Source organism: Cherax quadricarinatus, chromosome 53 (assembly GCF_038502225.1).
Source record: "Cherax quadricarinatus isolate ZL_2023a chromosome 53, ASM3850222v1, whole genome shotgun sequence".
NCBI classification, from domain to species: domain Eukaryota; kingdom Metazoa; phylum Arthropoda; class Malacostraca; order Decapoda; family Parastacidae; genus Cherax; species Cherax quadricarinatus.
Genome location: NC_091344.1, coordinates 2646778 through 2670963, shown reverse-complemented (window position 1 = coordinate 2670963; position 24186 = coordinate 2646778).

Here is a 24186-nt window from a genome sequence, read left to right as displayed (position 1 = left end):
CCACTACAAGATCACCACCACTACAAGATCACCACCACTACAAGATCACCACCACTACAAGATCACCACCACTACAAGATCACCACCACTACAAGATCACCACCACTTCAAGATCACCACCACTACAAGATCACCGCCACTACAAGATCACCACCACTACAAGATCACCACCACTACAAGATCACCACCACTACAAGATCACCGCCACTACAAGGTCACCGCCACTACAAGATCACCACCACTACAAGATCACCACCACTACAAGATCACCACCACTACAAGATCACCACCACTACAAGATCACCGCCACTACAAGATCACCGCCACTACAAGATCACCGCCACTACAAGATCACCGCCACTACAAGATCACCGCCACTACAAGATCACCGACATTACAAGATCACCACCACTACAAGATCACCACCACTACAAGATCACCGACATTACAAGATCACCGCCACTACAAGATCACCACCACTACAAGATCACCGCCACTACAAGATCACCACCACTACATGATCACCACCACCACAAGATCACCACTAAAGCACCACCTCAAGTTCACCACCACATGATCATCAGCACAAGATCACCACCACTTCGAGATCGCCGCCACTACAAGATCACCACCACTACAAGATCACCACCACTACAAGATCACCACCACTACAAGATCACCACCACCACAATAATATCACCACCACTACAAGATCACCACCACCACGATAGAGTCACAAACACTAGATCATCACGATATCACCACCGCTAGACCACCGCAGCGGCACCAAGACTTCCACAACCTGTTGAAAACAGCGAATCTCACCAGTGACATCTTCACCACACCACAAGTATCTTCACCATAACCATACCTTCAACACTCTCACGATACATCAACACCACCACCTCATTCATATCTACATCAACTCCTTCACCATTATATTTACACCGATAACATCATCATCATCACCACTACCACCACAATCATCAACGTTCTTACAGCCATGACAGCTGACATCACTGTCTGCTAGGAAGTTAAAAACGTTATTTATCATGACCAAACTAAATACACATATAACCCTCACATAGGAGAGAGGAGCTTCTGACAACATTTCTCTCCCATTTGGACCATTTACAAGTCACACTGTGACTTGTAAATGGTCCGAAACGTCGTCGTGGTAAGCTCTTCTCTCCTATGTGCGGGTTATTTGTGTTGTCCAGTCACTGTATTCTGCCTGTTTGTTCTTTATAACTTAACTAATATCAGTTTCCATAATATGATCAACCATAATATCAGTTGTACCATGATATTATAAACACCGACTACCATGATATTACAAACACATTCGGGATTTTACTAACACTGCCTATCATGATACCAGCAACACTATGATAAGGATATCAACAATAACTAATATGATATTACCACACTACCATGATATTACACTAATTACTATAATGTTAATGGTAGCTAAAATGATATCACAGAAATATCCCTCAACACACTGCAATATGTTTATCAAAACAAACTACCATGAAACACACTCTTCAATAATATTAGCACACCTGTTTCAACGATATTAACACTAACGCCCTTGATATTTCCAATGCTAATTACTATGATATTACCAGTACTGTCTACAATGCTTTACCAACCCTAGCTAACATATTACCTCTGTTACTACTACTTTAATTATCATCGCTACTATTACTTCTGCTGCTTTAATTATCATTACTACTATTACTTCTGCTGCTTTAATTATCATTACTACTATTACTTTTACTACTGTAACTCCTATACTACTACTACTGTTACTATTACTACTACAATTTCTACTGCTACTACTGTTTCTACTACTATTCCTACTACTACTACTGCTACTACTATTTCTACTACTCTATTTATACTACTGCTCTTAATATTAATAATAATAGTCATAATAACAATAATAATAATAATAATAATAATAATAATAATAATAATAATAATAATAATAATAATTATTATTATTATTATTATTATTATTATTATTATTATTATTATTATAATAATAATAATAATAATAATAATAATTATTATTATTACTATTATTAATATTATTATTATAATAATAATAATAATACTTATTATTATTATTATTATTATTATTATTATTATTATTATTATTATTATTATTATTATTATTATTATTATTATTATATTAACTCGATACGTAGATTAAATATCAAATATGACCACCAGTTTGGTCCGAGACGGGATCATGACAAACGGACAGAGGATGATGAGCTGCTATGATTTATGTCCCTGTCTATGTCAGACATGAGGATAAGGGAAAAGGACGAGGGCGAGTACTGTGCCCTGGGGAACAACAGAGCTTTACACTGTGGCAACCTCTAACTTAATTCTGTTTACTATTATATTATATCAGCGTTCAATTTTTGAACAAGTTGAAAATGCATCTGCCCAGTTTTCCCGTTATTTCTTTTTTTTTTTTTTTACAAGCATTTAGGTTCGCACTTGTTAAAGGCTTCCGCAGAGTCCGAGATCCAAGGAAGAAAATAAATTGTGATGAATGGTTTTGAAAACCGACAAGTTGAAGAATTGAGACACTTATGCAACACATGGGAATCTTTATTGAAGAAACGTTTCTTCAATAAAGATTCCCATGTGTTGCATAAGTGTCTCAATTCTTCAAGAAAAGAAATTCACCATCGCTCGTCCAAGAGTTATATAGTAAGAAGTGTGCAGACGTTACAAACCAAATGCCACTCCGAACAGCAACACTACCATCCTTCATACTTCAGACACTGAACCTACCTGATTTCCATCATTCATAGCTATATATCACACTCACACATGCCTGCTAAATGCTCATGTCCCTATCGCTCAAAACCTCTTTCACCCCATCCCTCCAGCTCCTTCTGGGACGTCTCCGATCCCTCTCTTTGTCAGAGTTGGATTTATAAACTCTTTTTTTAGCCTCTTCTGCTCATTCTCTAAATGACAAAACAATCTCCTCATAATCTATATAAAATTAATAAGGGAAGAAAAATGGTCAACGGGAGAGAAAACTTCCACAAAGAGACAAAACGGAGGAGTTCTCTTTGTTTTTCAATCTCCAACTTGATGGACGAAGGTTGAAATATGCAGAATATCATTTTTCCTTTATTTTCTCTCTTTATGGGGTTTTCCTCTCCATATACATACAGTATATCTGGCACTTCTATATAATAGGTTTTCTGTTAACGATGGTAGTAGGAACGCACTATGGTTAAAACTGCCACGGAGTTTTTTATAAAACGAGCGAAGAGAACCAATTCGCAATATAAAACGCAGGTCTTTTACGTTTTGCTCAACGTCTATTTTAAAACGTTCCATATTTTCCCAAAAATTGAGTTTTCTTCTAGTTTATATTAGTGTGATGAATGGTTTGAAAAACCGACAAGTTGAAGATTGAGACACTTATGCAGCATATGGGAATCTTTATTCAGGAAACGTTTCGCCACACAGTGGCTTCATCAGTCCAATACAAAGAGGAAGGCGTAAGGAGAGGAGGAGAATGAGGTAATCAGTCCCTCAGCCTGGAGTCGATGTGTTCAGTCCATCAATCTTGTAGAATGTACATTCTACAAGATTGATGGACTGAACACATCGACTCCAGGCTGAGGGACTGATTACCTCATTCTCCTCCTCTCCTTACGCCTTCCTCTTCGTATTGGACTGATGAAGCCACTGTGTGGCGAAACGTTTCCTGAATAAAGATTCCCATATGCTGCATAAGTGTCTCAATCTAGTTTATATTAGGTTTAAATTTAGATACACAAATAACCCGCACGTAGAAGAGAGGAGCTTACGACGACGTTTCGGTCCGACTTGGACCATTTACAAAATCACACTAACCAGAAGTGGAGCAGGACGGGTATATATAGGCAGGAAGAGGTAGTGGTGGTAGTAGTAGTAGTAGTAGTGGTGGTAGTAGTAGTTTTATTAGCAGTAGAAGTAGTAGTAGTAGTAGTAGTAGTAGTAGTAGTAGTAGTAGTAGTAGTAGTAGTAGTAGTGGTAGTGCTACCTCTGTCAAGAAAAGTGTTCTTATCTCCCTCTTTCTCCGTGCTCTCCGCATCTGTGATCCTCAGTTCCTTCCAGCAGAAATTTCCACTCTTCATAATTCGTTTTCCCGTCTTGGCTACCCTTCCCATTTCATAGACTCTGCCCTCTCACGAGCTAAACGTAATTTCTTCTCTCCCAAACTCTCTACTCCTGGGAACTCTTCTGTCCTCTGCCTTCCCTACATTTCCGGTCTTTCTAATCTCAACAATTCTCTCCGTCCCTTAGACATTAAACTTACTTTCCGCCAGACTAACACTCTTCGCACTAATCTCGTTCATACCTCTCCTCCCTCTACAGATGTTCCTGGTGTCTACTCCATTTCTTGCTTCTCCTGTCCTCTTCAGTACTTTGGAGAAACTGGTCGGTCTCTTTCTGACTGACTTAGGGAGCACAAAAGAAGTGTTAGGCTTGCCGACACTAACAATGCTCTGTTCTGTCACGTCAGAGATCACAGCCGTCCTATTGACTGGTCTTCCGCTAAAACTGTCTTCCCTACTTCCAACTCTAACAGTCGCCGTCTAGTTGAATCCTCTCTAATACACAACTTTGCTTGTATGAATCTTAGTCCTGGTTTCGTCTCTGTAGATGCCTTCCTCTCCCACTACATTGTAAAATGCTCCAAACTTCAGAACACCCTTGACTTAACCTGATTCCTCATTTTTTCTTCTTCTCCCTCTTCCCCTTTCCTCTTTCCTTTTTTCTCCTCTGGGTTGTCTTTCTTTCTTCTGTCTCGTGTTTCTGTTCCTTCATTATTTATTTCATCACTTCTCCTTCCCCCCACCTCTGTGCACTTGCTCTCCCTCTGTGGGCACCTAGCTCCCTTGCAGTGCTCCCCTTTCTTTGTATTTGACTGGCTCCTCCTCCTTAATTCCTCACTACTACCACTACCACCACTACTACTACTACTACTACTACTTCTACTACTACTACTACTACTACTACTACTACTACTACTACTACTACTACTACTACCACTACTACTACTACTACCACTACTACTACTGCTACTGCCACTACTACTACTACTACTACTACTACCACCATCACTACCTCTTCCTGCCTATATATTCCCGTCCTGCTCCACTTCTGGTTAGTGTGACTTTGTAAATGGTCCAGTTCGGACCGAAACGTCGTCGTAAGCTCCTCTCTTCTATGTGCGGGTTATTTATGTATCGTTCCAGCCACGGTATTGTGCCTTTTTTTTTTGTTATTTAACTTTAGGTTAGGCTGGGTTAGGTAAGTTTAAAAATCTTTATTTAACCACAAATAAGCAACTTAAAGAAAGATCAGAAAGATCCCACAATACTTCAGGCAACGAGATGAATCAGGAACAATAAGAAACGGTCAAATTAGAACGTTTATCTCCCATGGTGTGAGAGTGATATTTGAGTACCAAGGTTTTTCATGTTTCGTTTTGTGTTAACTTCTTTGGGTCTCCATCTGCTGGTGAGAAACAGCTAAAGTTTATGATATTTTATTCATAATTAATTTTCACTAGATTAATAAATGTATATTTGTCAACGTTTATTGAAAATTAAAAGTGTTCATTTAATTGTATTTGGCTGTACTGAACACGAAAAAGAATTTGGGCTAAAATACTTTGTAGTCTCTCAAGATTCATTTTTTTCTTGAAATACTACCGACATAGCAAGTCTTCGAGCGAAACATTGTGCCAGAAAATCTTCCGCTGTGTCTTTGAGCGAAAAATAATGTAATGAAGTCTTGCTCTGTTGTACCGTTGAACAAAACATTGTGTAATAAAGCCAATTCTCTGTTGTGTCTTTGTATTATTATACTTCTCTTCTGTTCTGTGTTATGTATGTGAAAATAAAAAATATTGTGTCTTAGGTCTTAACAAACGTAACAGAAGTATGGTAACAGAAACGAACTTAAAATGCAGTCGATCACTTCCATATTCAAATAAATATGATTCACATAAATTTAGAATGTTATGAAAAGCATTCACAGGACATAGTCCTCTCTATATAGGCCTAGTATTTATGTTAACCATATCATAAAATACACAATTGTCTGATACATATATTACAGTTCTCGTGTTTTTTCACTCACTACTGCTACTGACTTCACCTCTGACAGGATTATTATTATTATTATTATTATTATTATTATTATTATTATTATCATGGGGAAGCGCTAAACCCGTAGGATTCTACAGCGCCTATGGGGGGTGGGGGAATGCAAGGTATTCAGGCTTAATTCAGGGAACTGGAGCACAGATCCAATTCTCTAGATCAAGAGCCCCTCACCAGCATCAGGGAAGACCTCCCTTGAGGAGACAGGAGGAAGAGAAAGGAAAATTAGCACCTAACTTAAATGAATTAAACTAACTGCTTAGTTAACTGTCGTAAAGTAGCAGCTAAATTAACGAACCTAAAGTAGCAGCTCACTTAACCAACCTGAAATAGCAGCTAATTTAACCAACTTAAGCTCGACGCTAACTTACATAACATAATTTAACAGTCAATTAACCCTACCTGAAATAGCAGCTAACGAACCTAACCAAACGAACTTAATTAACCTAACTAACATAAACTACAAGTTAATTTAACACATTCTCTTAACCAATTCAAACAAACAACTAACTTAACCGACTTAAATTAGCAGCCAACTTGACTTCCTCGACCAGCAGATAGCTTGAACTGCTTAAGTCACCTAATTTAACCACCCTAAACAACCGCATAATTTAATCATGCCGACTTTTAACTAGTATCACCATCTGTACTATTATTATTATTATTATTATTATTATTATTATTATTATTATTATTATTACTATTATTATTATTATTATTGTTATTATTATTATTATTATTATTATTACTATTATTATTATTATTATTATTATTATTATTATTATTATTATTATTATTATTATTATTACTATTATTATTATTATTATTATTATAATCATGAGGGAGCGCTAAACCCAGAGGATTATACAGCGCATGTAGGGGGGGATGGAAGGTATTCAGGCTCGGTTCAGGGAACTGGAGCACAGATCCAATTCCCTAGATGAAGAGCCACCACCAGCGTCAAGAATGGGTCTCCATCTGTGGCAAGCCTAGGTGGCGGACAGTTGTGTAACCACAATGGTAGCTGCTAGGGATGGCAAGCCTAGGTGGCGGACAGTTGTGTAACCACAATGGTAGCTGCTAGGGATGGCAAGCCAAGGTGGCGGACAGAGGTGTAACCACAATGGTAGCTGCTAGGGATGGCAAGCCTAGGTGGCGGACAGTTGTGTAACCACAATGGTAGCTGCTAGGGATGGCAAGCCTAGGTAGCTGCTAGGGATGGCAAGCCTAGGTGGCGGACAGTTGTGTAACCACAATGGTAGCTGCTAGGGATGGCAAGCCAGAGGTGTAACCACAAGGTGGCGGACTAGAGTTGTGTAACCACAATGGTAGCTGCTAGGGATGGCAAGCCTAGGTGGCGGACAGATGGCCAGCCTCGGTGGCGGACAGTGGTGTAACCACAATGGTAGCTGCTAGGGATGGCAAGCCTAGGTGGCGGACAGTTGTGTAACCACAATGGTAGCTGCTAGGGATGGCAAGCCTAGGTGGCGGACATTGTGTAACCACAATGGTAGCTGATAGGGATGGCAAGCCAAGGTGGCGGACAGAGGTGACAATGGTAGCTGCTAGGGATTGTGTAACCACAATGGTAGCTGCTAGGGATGGCAAGCCTAGGTGGCGGACATTGTGTAACCACAATGGTAGCTGCTAGGGATGGCAAGCCTAGGTGGCGGACAGTTGTGTAACCACAATGGTAGCTGCTAGGGATGGCAAGCCAAGGTGGCGGACAGAGGTGTAACCACAATGGTAGCTGCTAGGGATGGCAAGCCTAGGTGGCGGACATTGTGTAACCACAATGGTAGCTGCTAGGGATGGCAAGCCTAGGTGGCGGACATTGTGTAACCACAATGGTAGCTGCTAGGGATGGCAAGCCAAGGTGGCGGACAGAGGTGTAACCACAATGGTAGCTGCTAGGGATGGCAAGCCTAGGTGGCGGACATTGTGTAACCACAATGGTAGCTGCTAGGGATGGCAAGCCTAGGTGGCGGACATTGTGTAACCACAATGGTAGCTGCTAGGGATGGCAAGCCAAGGTGGCGGACAGAGGTGTAACCACAATGGTAGCTGCTAGGGATGGCAAGCCAAGGTGGCGGACAGAGGTGTAACCACAATGGTAGCTGCTAGGGATGGCAAGCCTAGGTGGCGGACATTGTGTAACCACAATGGTAGCTGCTAGGGATGGCAAGCCTAGGTGGCGGACAGTTGTGTAACCACAATGGTAGCTGCTAGGGATGGCAAGCCAAGGTGGCGGACAGAGGTGTAACCACAATGGTAGCTGCTAGGGATGGCAAGCCTAGGTGGCGGACAGTGGTGTAACCACAATGGTAGCTGCTAGGGATGGCAAGCCTAGGTGGCGGAGAGTTGTGTAACCACAATGGTAGCTGCTAGGGATGGCAAGCCTAGGTGGCGGACAGTGGTGTAACCACAATGGTAGCTGCTAGGGATGGCAAGCCTAGGTGGCGGACAGTGGTGTAACCACAATGGTAGCTGCTAGGGATGGCAAGCCTAGGTGGCGGACAGTTGTGTAACCACAATGGTAGCTGCTAGGGATGGCAAGCCTAGGTGGCGGACAGTGGTGTAACCACAATGGTAGCTGCTAGGGATGGCAAGCCTAGGTGGCGGACAGTGGTGTAACCACAATGGTAGCTGCTAGGGATGGCAAGCCTAGGTGGCGGACATTGTGTAACCACAATGGTAGCTGCTAGGGATGGCAAGCCTAGGTGGAGGACAGTGGTGTAACCACAATGGTAGCTGCTAGGGATGGTTAATGCCGCTCTCCTGAACACAAATACTTTTATTTGTTTAAATATTGGCTAATTTTCCAGTGACCACACATGCACGAGATTTCAAGAGATTTCACATAAATTCTGAATATTATTTTGTTTTAAAGACACTGCGTAAGTTTTTTGAGCATTTTATGATTTATAAGCCCCCCATGGTTGAAATGCTGGCTTAAGCCCCCAGGTTGAAATGCTGGCTTAAGCCCCCAGGTTGAAATGCTGGCTTAAGCCCCCAGGTTGAAATGCTGGCTTAAGCCCCCAGGTTGAAATGCTGGCTTAAGCCCCCAGGTTGAAATGCTGGCTTAAGTCCCCATAGATTGAAATCCTTGCTGCGTTACTGGTACCATGTATATGAGAATATGCACATTCTGTTTAAATACATTCATTTTATCTTGGACATACGAAAGCTGGTATGTAAGTGGCCCGGTGAAAATATAATGCATCTATTCCTTATCTATGTACACCTTATTTTTAAGTCTAGGTCAAGAAAACTGTAATATTAGACTTTACTTGTATGGATGAGTAGGAAAAGTCTGAAAAATGCAGACCAAGTTTGGTAAGTTAACGTAAAGGGCTAGTTAATTGTGATTGGCTCTTTTTGGCGCTGGTGGTATTTCTGATGTTTGGATTCTCTGACATCCTGGGTTTGAAGTGTACAGTGCTCTCTCACCATGGATCGTTGCTTATGATCGTTGCTTATCGTTGCTTATGCTCTCTCACCATGGATCGTTGCTTATGATCGTTGCTTATCGTTGCTTATGCTCTCTCACCATGGCTCGTTGCTTATGATCGTTGCTTATCGTTGCTTATGCTCTCTCACCATGGATCGTTGCTTATGATCGTTGCTTATCGTTGCTTATGCTCTCTCACCATGGATCGTTGCTTATGATCGTTGCTTATCGTTGCTTATGCTCTCTCACCATGGATCGTTGCTTATGATCGTTGCTTATCGTTGCTTATGCTCTCTCACCATGGATCGTTGCTTATGATCGTTGCTTATCGTTGCTTATGCTCTCTCACCATGGATCGTTGCTTATGATCGTTGCTTATCGTTGCTTATGCTCTCTCATCATGGATCGTTGGGTGGATGTATTTCGGGTGCCTGGAATAACTGGCCTAATTTAGTTAATTTCATAAGGAATAGATCATAATGTTAATTTGTGCATTCTAGCTGTACGTTCGTTATTAATGTTGGATACAGCTGGGAATAGAACTAAACGCGCCTTGATTTTCTTACTAGTCTCTAAGGATAGTTATAAAGTTGCAGTGACTAATTCTTATTTCGAATTAAAATTGAGACAATACACAAATAATCCTCTGTTAGGAAACTGAAACCTACTTTAACAAGTCACACTAACTCGAGATGGGTAATTAACAGGCCAGAATATATACGATAGAGGAATTATGAATTTACTCTTTCTAAATTTGATACCTTAACACCACCTAAACAGTTGTTTTCTTAAGGACACATCATGGAAATATCATTTATTGTGTATTTGAATATTTTATCAGGGTTATTTTCTCCTCATTTCTATGAAGATGTGTAGACAATGGCCTGAACACCTTGCTGAGGTATGATAACCACTCAGGAACGAGCAAAAAGGAGGCAGAGATAAATAATGACCCTTTTCCTTTGTCAAAACAAGCTGGAATTCTCAACATATATAGCTTATGTACAGTATTTGCAGCTATGTACAGTGAGGTAAAAATGGAAGCACAAGACACGGTGAGAACCGTAGCCACCGGTAGTGAAGGTAAGCCTACCAAAGCTGTTTGGTAGGTTTCCTTGTGACTGGCTTGGTGTACCAAGGTACTGGTACAACAATGGGGGCCTCTGATCGTTAAACCCGTAGCACCCGATTTGCTGGTCGGGGGCATACCTATATGGGTGTGTGACATATACCAAATAAAATGTAACATAGTCTTAGCATGCCACATTTTTAAGGGAGGTTCTTTGATGCAGGTGAAGGGCTCTTGATCTATGGATTAGATCTATGTTCTAATTCCTTGAATCGAGCCTGGATCCTTCCATTTCTCCCAGACATTGTATAACCCCTACGGGTTTAGCTCTCCCCTGTGAATAAAACATAAAATAATTATATCAGAGTTATAAACTTTTAATGAACCAGTACATGTACATGTATTTATAATTGATAGTGACCTTTTGTGCATGTCTTGAATTAACACATATTGTAAGTACTTCACATGTTTAATTTTGGTCAGCAGTGTTTTATTATCTATTGACTTATAATTTCCTGGCTGGTGATCACATGTTGTCAGCAATATACATTATTAAATAAGTCACTTCTGTTTACTACTTATCACAGTATTAAATATTCCAGTCTCATAATTCTCATAATAACTTAATTGACATTATGACTAGTTTTAGTAATCTTATTTTTTCAGATTAAAGTGTTTTTAAATATTTTTATATAATTCTACTCTTCCATGCGTTAGCTGATAAAGGCCTAGCTGATAATCAAAGTGTAAATTATTTAAAGCATTAATTAATAATCTCTTTTTCCCCTTCTAGTTATCTATAGTGGCTGATTTTTTATTACACAGGTCTACAGAATGTGTGGCATTGTTACATGGGGTCCAGGAGATAGTACTTGACCTTGTTCATTGTGAAAATATTTACCCACGTTTGTGATTTTATTTGTTACTTAATGTGTAATTATAGACGAGTGTACCGGAGAAATATTAACTAACTACTGGAAGACTAGAACAGGATCATGATATGTCCTCTAGCTCACATCGTTGTAATATGGAGATGAAAATGAGAGAGAACAGAGATGATAGGTAACTTTCAAACAATTTAAAGTAATGGTGCAGTACTAGGAAACGTGAATGGTCCCCTTACTTGAGTATAGTCGCCTACTTTCCTTCTCACCCTATGTTCTAAGACGGTGTTCAAGTGATTAATATCTTTGAACTGTGGCCATGAAAGTTTTCAGAGGGCTGAGGAAATAGCTGTCGTATAGCTAGAGATTATGAGAGAATAGTGTAGACTGGAAAAGGAAAGCCACAAGAAAGAGTGAGAGAAAAATGAGAAGAGAATAGAAGAGAAGAGGCTCGTAATGAAGATAGAAGAAGGAATGAGGAGAGCCTCGCATGACAGAACTAGTGTGCAGAGACGAGATGATCGACGTGTTGGCTCCAGTTTCGACGTGCAGAGGGCAGCAGTGATGGTGCCGCGTTTCACTTATTTTGAGTATTTTGAGATTTGAACTTACTCACTAGGCTGGCTAAGGAAATATAGAGCTACCCTGGTTCACTTTCGGCTTACTACAAAAGCTAAATTATTCTAGGCTGGGCACAGTACGTTAATTATTACATCGATAAAGATACAGTTATCATTGTTTATGAGCTCATTTTACAGCAGTAACAGCAAGACTTCTGCAAGCTTCGTTGTCAGCCTGGATAGTCATGTTTATTCTTTGCCTGGGCTAAACAAACTTCACTAAGTTGATGGTAGGGAGTTACGAGAGTACTAAATGATTACCATACACTATTTCAGCTCATCCTCTGTCTGAATTAGCATGCCAGCCAATTACTGCGACATGAGGCGAGCAGTGTCGAAGACAATGGCAGTGAGAAGGTTACAGAGATCTTGTGGAAAAGAAGAAAAAGAGAGCAGGTAAACGATGACCGAGGGTAAAGAACTCATCACCAACTTGAGACTTAATAGAACATATTACGACATATATATGAATTTTCTCATAATGTTGCTCCTGAGGTAAGTGAAGCAGCCGACCATTATGAGGTGGTATGTATGGTGATTACAACGCATTGTACACCTATTGCTAAACCAAAGACACAGGATCTACAGTGGGAAAAGACACCAAATAGATTTTTTCCTAACAGTAACAGCCTGGTTGATCAGGCCCTGATCCACCATGAGGCCTGGTCACAGACCTGGCCTCGGGGGCGTTGACCCCTTAAACCCTCTCCAGGTATACTCCAGGTATAGAGAGACCAGCTGCAACAATCAGCCTTCGTCAACACCTCATTACCGGAGCCTAATGATGAACCTAGTACCTCTGGGAGTGACTACTACCATATACATTGTTCATGTTGTTGGAAGAAAGGGCACCCGAAGTACAGGTGTTTTTAAGTAAGAACCAGACTTGTATAGAAAGAATGACAGATGAGATGAAGTCAGCAGACGTCAGCAGAAGCAGTCTCTACAATACCAGCAGAACACTGTAAAGAAACATCCTTTTTTGAAGCAGTAGTGTCTAGTTTTTCTCACTGGAGCAACCGCTGCCATAGCGGCGATAGAAAGAAGAAATGTCACAAGTGACTTAGAAAGTAGGGACTGTGAAGAATCCATGAGTTACTTAGTGCCTTCTACAGTCCCACCAAAGTGGGTCTCACTTCCACTGGTATTTTGTTAGTGTCCACAGTGTCTAACATACTGGAGTTTACCTTAAACCAGGAATGTATGTTGCAGCTAGATGAGTCAACTAATTCACATGGATACACTGCAAGAGTCATACTTGTGCCACATTTCTAAGGTTCCTATGCACAGGCTCGATATACCTGGAGGATGCTTCGGGGGTCAACGCACCCACGGCCCGAACCATGGCCAGGCCTCGCGGTGGTTCAGAGCCTGATCAACCAGGTTGTTACTGCTGGCCACATGCAAACCGACGTACGAACCACAGCCCGGCTGGTGAGGTACTGACTTTAGATGCCAGTCCAGCCCCTCTTATAGATAGCCAGTCTCTTGGTAATCCCCCTTATGTATGCATGCCGGGAGGCAGTTGAACAATCCTGGGTCCCTGACTCTTATTCTCTCTTATAATACTAATGGCTCTCCTGCTTTTGTAAGGAGTGATTTCTGCGTGCAGATTTGGGACTAGTCCCTCTAAGATTTTCCAAATGTTTATTATTGTGTATCTTTCTCGCCTGCGTTCCGAAGAGTACAGGTCTAGGGACTTAAACCGTTCCCACTAATTTAGGTGCTTTATTGTACTTATAAGTGCAGTGAAAGTTCTCTGTATATTCTACTGGTCTGCAATTTCGCCTGCCTTGAAAAAGGCCGTTGGCGTACAGCAATACTCCAGCCTAGAGAGAACAAGCGATTTGAAGATAATCATTATTGGCTTGGCATCCATAGTTTTGAAAGTTCTCATTATCCATCCTATCACTTTCCTAGTAGATGTGCTAGAGACATTGTTGTGATCTTTGAAATTGAGATTCTCTGACATCATTACTCCCAGGTCCATCGCATTAGTTTTTCGTTCTATTGTGTGGTTGGAATGTATTTTATACTCCGAACCAGTTTTCATTTCCTTGAATTTTCCATAGCAGAGTAATTGAAATTTGTTGCCATTGAACTTCATATTGTTTTCTGAGGCTGATTTAAAAACTTGGTTAATGTCCACTTGGAGAATTGCAGTGTCCTCATTGGATGACACTGTCATGCATATTCTGGTGTCGTCAGCAAAGGAGCACACGGTGTTGTGACTTACATCTCTGTCTATGTCAGATACAAGGATGAGGAAAAGGATGGGAGCGAGTACTGTGCCTTGTAGAACAGAGCTTTTCACTGGAACCGCCTCTGACTTTACTCTGTTTACTATTACTCTTCGTGTTATATTTGTTAGGAAGTTGCAGATCCATCTACCATTTTTCCTAATATTCCTTTTTGGTGCATTTAATGTGCTATTACACTATGATCGCACTTGTCAAAGGCTTTTGCAAAGTCTGTGTATACTACATCTGCATTTTGTTTGTCCTCCAGTACATCGAAGACCATGTCACAGTGGTCCAGTAGTTGTGAAAGGAAAGAGCGACCTGCTCTAAACCCATGCTGCCCTGGGTTGTGCAATTGCTGGGTCTTCAGGTGGTTGGCCATCTTACTTCATACCATTTCAAAGAATTTTGTGACGTGCCACACTAGTGCTATCGCAGTCGCTTTTCTGCCACCTTTGTGAAGTGGAACTATATCCTTTGCTTTTAGTGACTGTGGCATTACCCCTGTATCTTTGCTCCCTCTCCATGGAATATTTAAGCCACGTGAAATGGGTTTCTTACAGTTCTTAATGAACACGGAGTTCGACGAGTCTGGGCCTAGGGCAGAGTGCGTGTAATTTATTTATTTTTTTTGTTCAAAGTCCTGTGGAGTAAGGATTATATAAAAAATATTTTAATTAACCAAATTTTGAGTCTCGGTCATAAAAAGTCATTTAGATTGTCGACCCTTAGTATAATTAATGGCTCACTAAAGGCTGAGTCACTTCTTTCCTGTCATCTGTGTCAGTCCCACCTCTTTTAAGCAAGGGCCTAGTACTGGATGTGGTTTTTTACCATAGATTTGGCTTAAGAAAAGAAAAATTTTTATTTTAAATTTCATTTATTGCTTTAAGTTCTTTCTGTGTTTCTTGGCTCCTGTATGATTTCTTAAGCTAAGTTCGATATTTTCTATTTCTCTAGACAGTGCCTCCTTCCTTATTTCAGATAGACTCGCCGATTTGAGTAGCTCTGTGATTCTTCGCCTTCGCCTGTAGAGGGAGCGTCTCTCTCTCTTTCTAGTTTACATCTTCTTTTCTTTTGTCTTAGGGAAATGTGGCTTCAGCGTGCCTCAGGTGCCACAGAGTCAATTCTTTCTAGGCAAAGGTTCGGATCTGTATTGTTTAGGATATATTGCCAACTTGTCTAATTTAGTCTATGGTTAATCTGACCTCACTGTATGTTTCTGTTATTGAATTTGAATTTGGCGAAGTCACCCTTATAACTGATCTCATTTTGCTGGTCCAGAACCCTGCGCATATATATCTGTACTTCGATTATGCTGTGATCCGAGTGTAGTTTCTGTTACATTTCGTACCAGATCATCATTATTAGTGAAGATGAGGTCAAGTGTAGAGCTCCACTATTTGCTGGCTTAAGATTAATTTGTTGCAGAGATTTAATATCCCATGTGTGTGTGAATTTTCATCTGAGGTGCCTCCTGGCGTTATTTCTGCTAAGACATTATTTGCCAAATTCCTCCATTATAGGTGTTTTAAGTTGAAATCACCTAGGAACAAGATTTTCCTGACAGTAGTCAGTTTTCATAAGCTCTTCCTTGATTGTTGGAAAGTTGTATCAGGTGGCATGTCTACAACCACAATGACAAGGTTTTGGTTTTCAATCTCTACTGCCAAAACTTCAAGTACATCATTTGTGGTGTTTAATAATTCCAAGCAAATGAGCGACTCTGTGACATACAGTCCAACCCTCTCCCTCCCCCTCCCCCCGTCCTCCTTGATACCTACTCTTTCTGTCGGATCTGAATAAGTTGTACCCTGGGATCCATTTAGAAAGCTGTCGCAGAAATTCTATATGAAATAAGTCTGTTAATTATAGGAAACGGTATTATAGGTGAAGGGTAGATTTGTGAGGAGCCCTTCGTAATTTCTAACTGTGGAAATGAAGAATTTCTTCTTGAGGTTGCCTCTCCCATCCTAGCTTTTTCCCACTCTGTGTCATCACACGTGCCATGATAGCCTATAATGTCAGAACCTGCATCTCCCTCTCTAAATGGGGGTAATCTGGATATAGATGTTTTTATTTTGCACCGATATACTGCATGGCCTTTATCGCGTGAAGCAGATGTCCCTTCCAGATCACATCTTTTGAAAAGGCTATTCTTTCCTCTTTCACAAAGCAAGACTTGATTCGTGACCAGGTTAGTGATGTGTCATTGTTGGAAATTACAGCCGCTGTGTTATGGCAGATGCTGTGCGACAAAACAACTCTGTTACTACCTCCATGGAGGAGTCCTGATACATACCCGCATACACCCTTCCACTATTCCTGGTATTTCTAATATTTTGTCATTGGACAGTGCTACCCCAATCATTCAACCATGTTATCCAGTTTGCTCATAATTCTCTGTGGCTAAATACCAAGGTATCATGAAAACATTTTGAAAAATCGCTAAACACTTTATTGCAATGAATAACTTAAAGATTGGGATGAAAGATTGTCTCTTTTACTATTAGTCATCAGAGATTAAACAAGAATAATAAGTATATAGCTCCTTTGAACTTATCTGTGGACATTAAGTAGGACTGATGTCTTCATGAGGCCTGGTTAAGTGAAGGAATTTGAGTGGTGTACAACTTCAGATGAAGCGGCAGTGTGCTGAGACAGCAGTGCCTTGGTAATGACTCAGTAACCCATTCTTGGTCACGTCTTACAGGTACGGAGGATCTTTAATGGTTAGGGGAAAAGAAAATGAGTATCTTGTTCAGATTTCTGGGAGGAGGAGGAGGAGGAGGAGGAGGAGGAGGAGGTATACCAAGATCAAATATAATAAACAACTCAGGGCAAGCCAGGGCCCCACCTGATATTTTACCCTGTAAGTCCACGAACCTTAGTTATCCTATGGAAAATGCGGTCTCATTTGGGGCTGCCCAAGTGAGACCATGAATGTTTTGTAACAAGAAGCTATGTATCCATCACACCGTAATTACGCCTGCAAAGTGAAGGTGCACTCCAGCAATTCTTAGATGCTGGGTTCAGTTCAACCAGCGCTGAGGCACTTTCCAGTAGGTGAGGCTTCGGATGTTGCTGCTCTCATCACTTCCACCCTAGATGTCTTCATTAGTAAGCTTCAACTGCTTACACTAGAACACATCGAGGATGAGCAGGGTGAGACTCCTATCAAGCAAGCTCCATACTATGAAAGCCTCAGGAAACAACATGCTCTAAATAAGAAAACTGATCTCAGTAATCAACTCACTGAGCCCAGCACTAGTCCTGGGCATCTTCCTGTCTAATAGTACCCAAGCCAGCTAGCACAGTCTACATGTGTAATGATCTCAGGAAAGTGAATAATGTGGCACTGTGGGAAGATTCTTTATTTCCCAGGATCGATGATATCATCAATTTTATTTCAGGAGCAACATATGTTTTTTTGTGATGCCCTTTGTGATGAGCAATGCTCCGAGTTTCTGTCAACAAATTATTCCCAGTGATACATTTGATCTGAATGATATCGAGTCATACCTGGGCAACATAGTTGTGTACACCAGTACCTGAGAGGACCATGAAAAAATATTATGTCTACTCTTTCCTTACCTAACCCATTACCACCTGACAGTGAATCTGGGAAGTGTGACTTCAGTTAAGTTACACTCAGTACCAGAAATTTTTAGTGGGGCAAAGCAAGATGATGCCTGTGGAGGGAAAGGTTGGAACCATTGCCATTTACGTGATTCCTTTCCTTGGAATGGCTGACTACGCTACAGGCTTTGCTATATTCCCAGTTAGCAGAACCACTAACTGAAATAACTGGTTCTTATGTGCCATTCAGATGGACGGAGTATTAAGACAGGCCATTCATCATCCACGATGATGATAGCCAACAGGAAGCGAGGAGCATCACTGTTGATAAGACATGTTGGATGCAGCTGCGAGCAGACGTTTCATTACTTTATTATACTTATCTGAAGATAGTTAAAATCTTGCAGTGACTATTTCTTATTTACATTTAAAACTGAGACCTAGACACCTCCTATTTATAATGGTTTTCCTAAGGGAGATTTGATTGAAATTTCACTTACTGTGGATATTTGTATTTTATAAGAGTTACATACTTTTAATAAATTATTGCTCATATGGCATACTTAAATAAATACATATATTTCAGTTCAAAAATGACCTTAGATGCAAGTATAAACAAACCAACATTGTGAATGCTGTACATGTCTCTAATTGTGGTGCGCCCTTTAAGTGAATTATAATTTCCAGGCTGGTGATCACATGTTATCAGTAATGTACATTCGAAAATGAATCAGTTCGTTCCCTTTCTGCTTACCGTTCAACATAATAATAAATATTGTATTCTCCTGATAACTTAGTTATCAAAAAGAAAGCGGTTTTTAGTAATCTTACTTTTTTATTCAAAATAATGTAGGTTTTTATATATTATTTAAATCTGTTTTTATATTCCCGAACTCTACTCTCTGAAGTTATGCTAAGAGCCGGAGGGATCTAGCTGATAGTTAAATTATGATCAGGGATCTACCTGAGAGTTAAACTATAATCAGGGATCTAGCTGATAGTTAAGCTATAATAAGGGATCTAACTGATAGTTAAACTATAATCAGGGATCTTGCTGATAGTTAAATTATTATCAGGGATCTAGGTGATAGTTAAACTATAATCCCATTCCCTGTCTCTCTCTTGTTAGTTATGTATGCTGACTTACATTACACAAACCTAGAGAGAGGGAGGTATTGTTCTATCAGCCATACTAACAGTAATATACATGATACACCTCACTAATAGACTGTATTACATGCTGAATATACATTTGTATATCCACGTAACAGATGACATTAACCAACATACTCGAACCCGACTATCAGGACTAGAAATACGGTGTGAAAATACATTTCACACCGACTAATGTCCAATTAACCCGACTAAAACTAATTTCACCCCCAAAAAAAAATCTAGCATAACTTACAAATCTGACTAACAAGCATAATTAGCAAACCTTACCAAAAAAAACAATATACCTAACAAGCCCTCAAAGCATAACAAGCACACTACACTAACTCCAAGCATAACCAGTGACCCACACTAACGACCAGCTGTGGTGATCACACTAACAACCAGCTGTAGTGATCACACTTACAACCAGGGTAGGCGACCACACCAGACCATAACATCAAGGCTGCGATATTTCACACGAATCAAAATGATTCAGGTTTTAATTCAGCGGATTGACAGCGGGTTAGCGGGCCATCACCGCCCAGGTAATGTACATGTGGGTAACACGGAGATCCGCCGCTCTACGCCACCAGCACCCGCAAAAAAACTGGGTTTGCGTGCTGCCTTGTACTAGTTGATCTCCCCCTGGCTGCCTCCAATGCCTGCCCTTTGTGTGATAGCTTGGACCAGTAGATCTCGTCCCCTGGCTGCCTCCAATGCCTGCCCATTGTGTGACAGCTTGTACTAGTTGATTTCTCCCTCTGGCCGAATCCACTGCCTGCCCTTTGTATGATTGTGCTAGATGATCTATCCCTGGTTGCTTGCAATGCCTGCCCTTTGTGTGATTGTACTAGTTGATCTACCCTTGGTTTCCTCCAATGCCTGTGCTTTTTGTGATTGTAATAGTTGATGTACCCATGGTTGCCTCCAATGTTTGATCTTTGAGTGATTGTACTAGTTGATCTACCCCTGGTTGCCTCCAATGCCTGCCCTTTGTGTGATTGTAATAGTTGATGTACCCATGGTTGCCTCCAATGTCTGCCCTTTGAGTGATTGTACTAGCTGATCTACCCCTGGCTGCCTCCAATGGATATCCTTTGTGTGATTGTGTTAGTTGTATTATTTAATGCACTCCTAGTTGCCTCCATTGCCTGATCTTTGTATAATTGTATTAGTTGATGTACCCATGATTGCCTCCAATGCCTGCCCTTTGAATGATTGTACTAGTTGATCTACCCCTGGTTGCCTCAAGTGCCTGCCCTTTGTGTGACTGTGCTAGTTGATCTACCCCTGGTTGCCTCCAATGTCGGCCCTTTGTGTGATTTTGCTAGTTGATCCACCCCTGGTTGCCTCCAATGCCTGCCCTTTGTGTGACTGTGCTAGTTGATCTACCCCTGGTTGCCTCCAATGCCTGCCCTTTGTGTGATTGTGCTAGTTGATCTACCCTTGATTGTCTCCAATGCCTACCCTTTGTGTGATTGTGATAGTTTATCCACCCCTGGTTGCCTCCAATGCCTGCCCTTTTTGTGATTGTGCTTGCTGATCTACCCCTGGTTGCAACCAATGCCTGCCCTTTGTGTGGTTCTGCTAGTTGATCTATCCCTGGCTGCCTCCAATGCCGGCCCTTTGTGTGAGTGTGCTAGTTGATCAACCTCTGGTTGCCTCCAATGCCGGCCCTTTTTGTGATTTTGCTAGTTGATCCACCCCTGGTTGCCTCCAATGCCTGCTCTTTGTGTGATTGTGCTAGTTGATCCACCCCTGGTTGCCTCCAATGCCTGCCCTTTGTGTGGTTGTGCTAGTTGATCTATCCCAGGCTGCTTCCAGTGCCTGCCCTTTGTGTGATTGTGCTAGTTGATTTACCCCTGGTTGCCTCCAATGCCTGCCCTTTGAGTGATTGTGATAGTTGATCTACCCTTGGTTGTCTCGAATGCCTGTCCTTTGTGTGATTGTGATAGTTTATATACCCTTGGTTGCCTCCAATGCCTGTCCTTTGTGTGATTGTGCTAGTTGATTTACCCCTGGTTGCCTCAAGTGAATGCCCTTTGCGTTATTGCGCTAGTTGATCTACCCCTGGTTGCCTCCAATGTCGGCCCTTTGTGTGATTGCGCTAGTTGATCTACCCCTGGTTGCTTCCAATGCCTGCCCTTTGTGTGATTGTGCTATTTGATCTTCCCCTGATTGCCTCCAATACCTGCCCTTCGCGTTATTGTACTAGCTGTTCTATCCTTGGCTGCCTGCAATGCCTGCCCATTGTGTCATTGTCGTAGTTGTTCTAGTTGATGTACCCCTGGTTGCCTCCAATGCCTGCCCTTTGTGTGATTGTAATAGTTGCTCTACCCCTTGTTGCCTAGAAAACCTACCCGATGTGTTATTCTCCTAGTTGATCTACCGCTGGTTGCCTCCAATGCCTGCCCTTTTTGTGATTGTGCTAGTTGTACTAGTTGATGTACCCTTGATTCCCTCAAATGCCTGCTCTTTGTGTGATTGTGCTAGTTGATCTTCCCCTGGCTGCCTCCAATGCCTGCCGTTTGTGCGATTGTACTAGTTGATCTACCCCTGGTTGCCTCCAATGCCTGCCGTTTGTGTGATTGTACTAGTTGATCTACCCCTGGCTGCCTCCAATGCCTGCCGTTTGTGCGATTGTACTAGTTGATCTACCCCTGGCTGCCTCCAATGCCTGCCTTTTGTGTGATTGTGCTAGTTGATCTATCCTTGGTTTCCTCCAATGCCTGTCCTTTGTGCGATTGTAATAGTTGATCTACCCCTGGTTGCCTCCAATGCCTGCCCTTAGTGTCATTGTCGTAGTTGTACTAGTTGATGTACCCCTGGTTGCCTCCAGTGCCTGCCATTTGTGTGATTTTACTAGTTGATGTTCCCCTGGTTGCCTCCAATGCCTTGCCTTTGTATGATTGTACTAGTTGATCTATCCCTGGCTGCATCCAATGCCGGCCCTTTGTGTGATTGTAATAGTTGATCTACCCCTGATAGCCTCGAATGCCTACCCTTTGTGTGATTGTTGTAGTTGATCTACCCCTGGTTGCCTCCAATGCCTGCCCTTTATGTGATTGTGCTAGTTGATCTACCGCTGGTTGCCTCCAATGCCTACCCATTGTGTGATTGTCCTAGTTGATCTACCCCTGGTTGCCTCCAATGCCGGCCCTTTGTGTGATTGTAATAGATGATCTACCCCTGATAGCCTCGAATGCCTACCCTTTGTGTGATTGTTGTAGTTGATCTACCCCTGGTTGCCTCCAATGCCTGCCCTTTGTGTGATTGTCCTAGTTGACCTAATCCTGGTTGCCTCCAGTGCCTGCCCTTTGTGTAATTGTTCTAGTTGATCTTCCCCTGATTGCCTCCAATGCTTTCTCTTTGTGTGATTGCGCTAGTTGATTTACCCCTGGCTGCCTCCAATGTCTGCCCTTTGTGTGATTGTGCTAGTTAATCTACAACTTGTTGCCTCCAATGTCTGCCCTTTGTGTGATTGTGCTAGTTGTACTAGTTGATGTACCCCTGGTTGCCTCCAGGAGTGGAGTTTTGAGGAGTTGGAAGGAATGGACAGAAGGAAAGCAAAGGACTACATACTAGGAACACTTCAGACTGGGGGTACCAAAGTGGTGATTGCAGTGATGTACAGCCTCGCCCTGAGTAGAAGGAGGCCAAGACAACAGTATGACGTAAGCAATCTAACAAAGGTTGACACACTAGCTGAGGGTGCCAGAAGGGCTCACGTTGGCACAGCAAAGTTACTTGTTGTGGGTGACTTCTATCACAAGGAGACTGTGAAAACCTGGAGCCACACTGGAGATCAGAAAGATATGGAGGGCAAAGATGATGTAAGTGGTACTGGAAAATCTCATGCATCAACACGTTAGGGACACTATCAGAGAGAGAGAGGGGAGAATGAATCAGCAATGATGGACCTCATATTCACTTTGAGTAGTTCAGACATTGGGGACACCACATATGAAAGGATCCTTGTTTCTAGTGATCACGTCCTGAGATTTGAATACATTGCAGAGCTGAAAGTAGAGAGGAAAGCAGCACTAGTAGGATGGAAGAAGCCAAACTATAAAAGAAGGGACTACACAGGTATGAGGAATTTCCTGCATGAGGTACAATAGGAGAGAAAACTGATGAGAAAAAGGTGAATGATATGATGGAATCCGTGACCACAAAATGCAAAAAGGCAGAGGAGAGGTTCGTACCTAAGGACAACAAAATCAATGGGAAGACCAGAAAGAACCCTTGGTTCACCAAAAGGTGCAGAGAGGCCAAAACTTATTGTGCTAGAGAATGGAGAAAGTATAGAGGACAAAGGACCAACTGAAATAAGGAACATAGATAAAGAACCAGGAATGAATATACATGGATAAGGAGGGAGCCTTTGAACCAAGTGAGAGAGTGATTGTGGTAGGGGACATGAATGCTAAAGTAGGAGAAACTTTTAGAGAGGGTGTGGTAGGTAAGTTTGGGGTGCCAGGTGTAAATGATAATGGGAGCCCTTTGATTGAACTTTGTATAGAAAGGGGTTTAGTTATAGGTAATACATATTTTAAGAAAAAGAGGATAAATAAGTATACAAGATATGATGTAGGGGGAAATGACAGTAGTTTGTTGGATTATGTATTGGTAGATAAAAGACTGTTGAGTAGACTTCAGGATGTACATGTTTATAGAGGGGCCACAGATATATCAGATCACTTTCTAGTTGTAGCTACACTGAGAGTAAAAGGTAGATGGGATACAAGGAGAATAGAAGCATCAGGGAAGAGAGAGGTGAAGGTTTATAAACTAAAAGAGGAGGCAGTTAGGGTAAGATATAAACAGCTATTGGAGGATAGATGGGCTAATGAGAGCATAGGCAATGGGGTCGAAGAGGTATGGGGTAGGTTTAAAAATGTAGTGTTAGAGTGTTCAGCAGAAGTTTGTGGTTACAGGAAAGTGGGTGCGGGAGGGAAGAGGAGCGGTTGGTGGAATGATGATGTAAA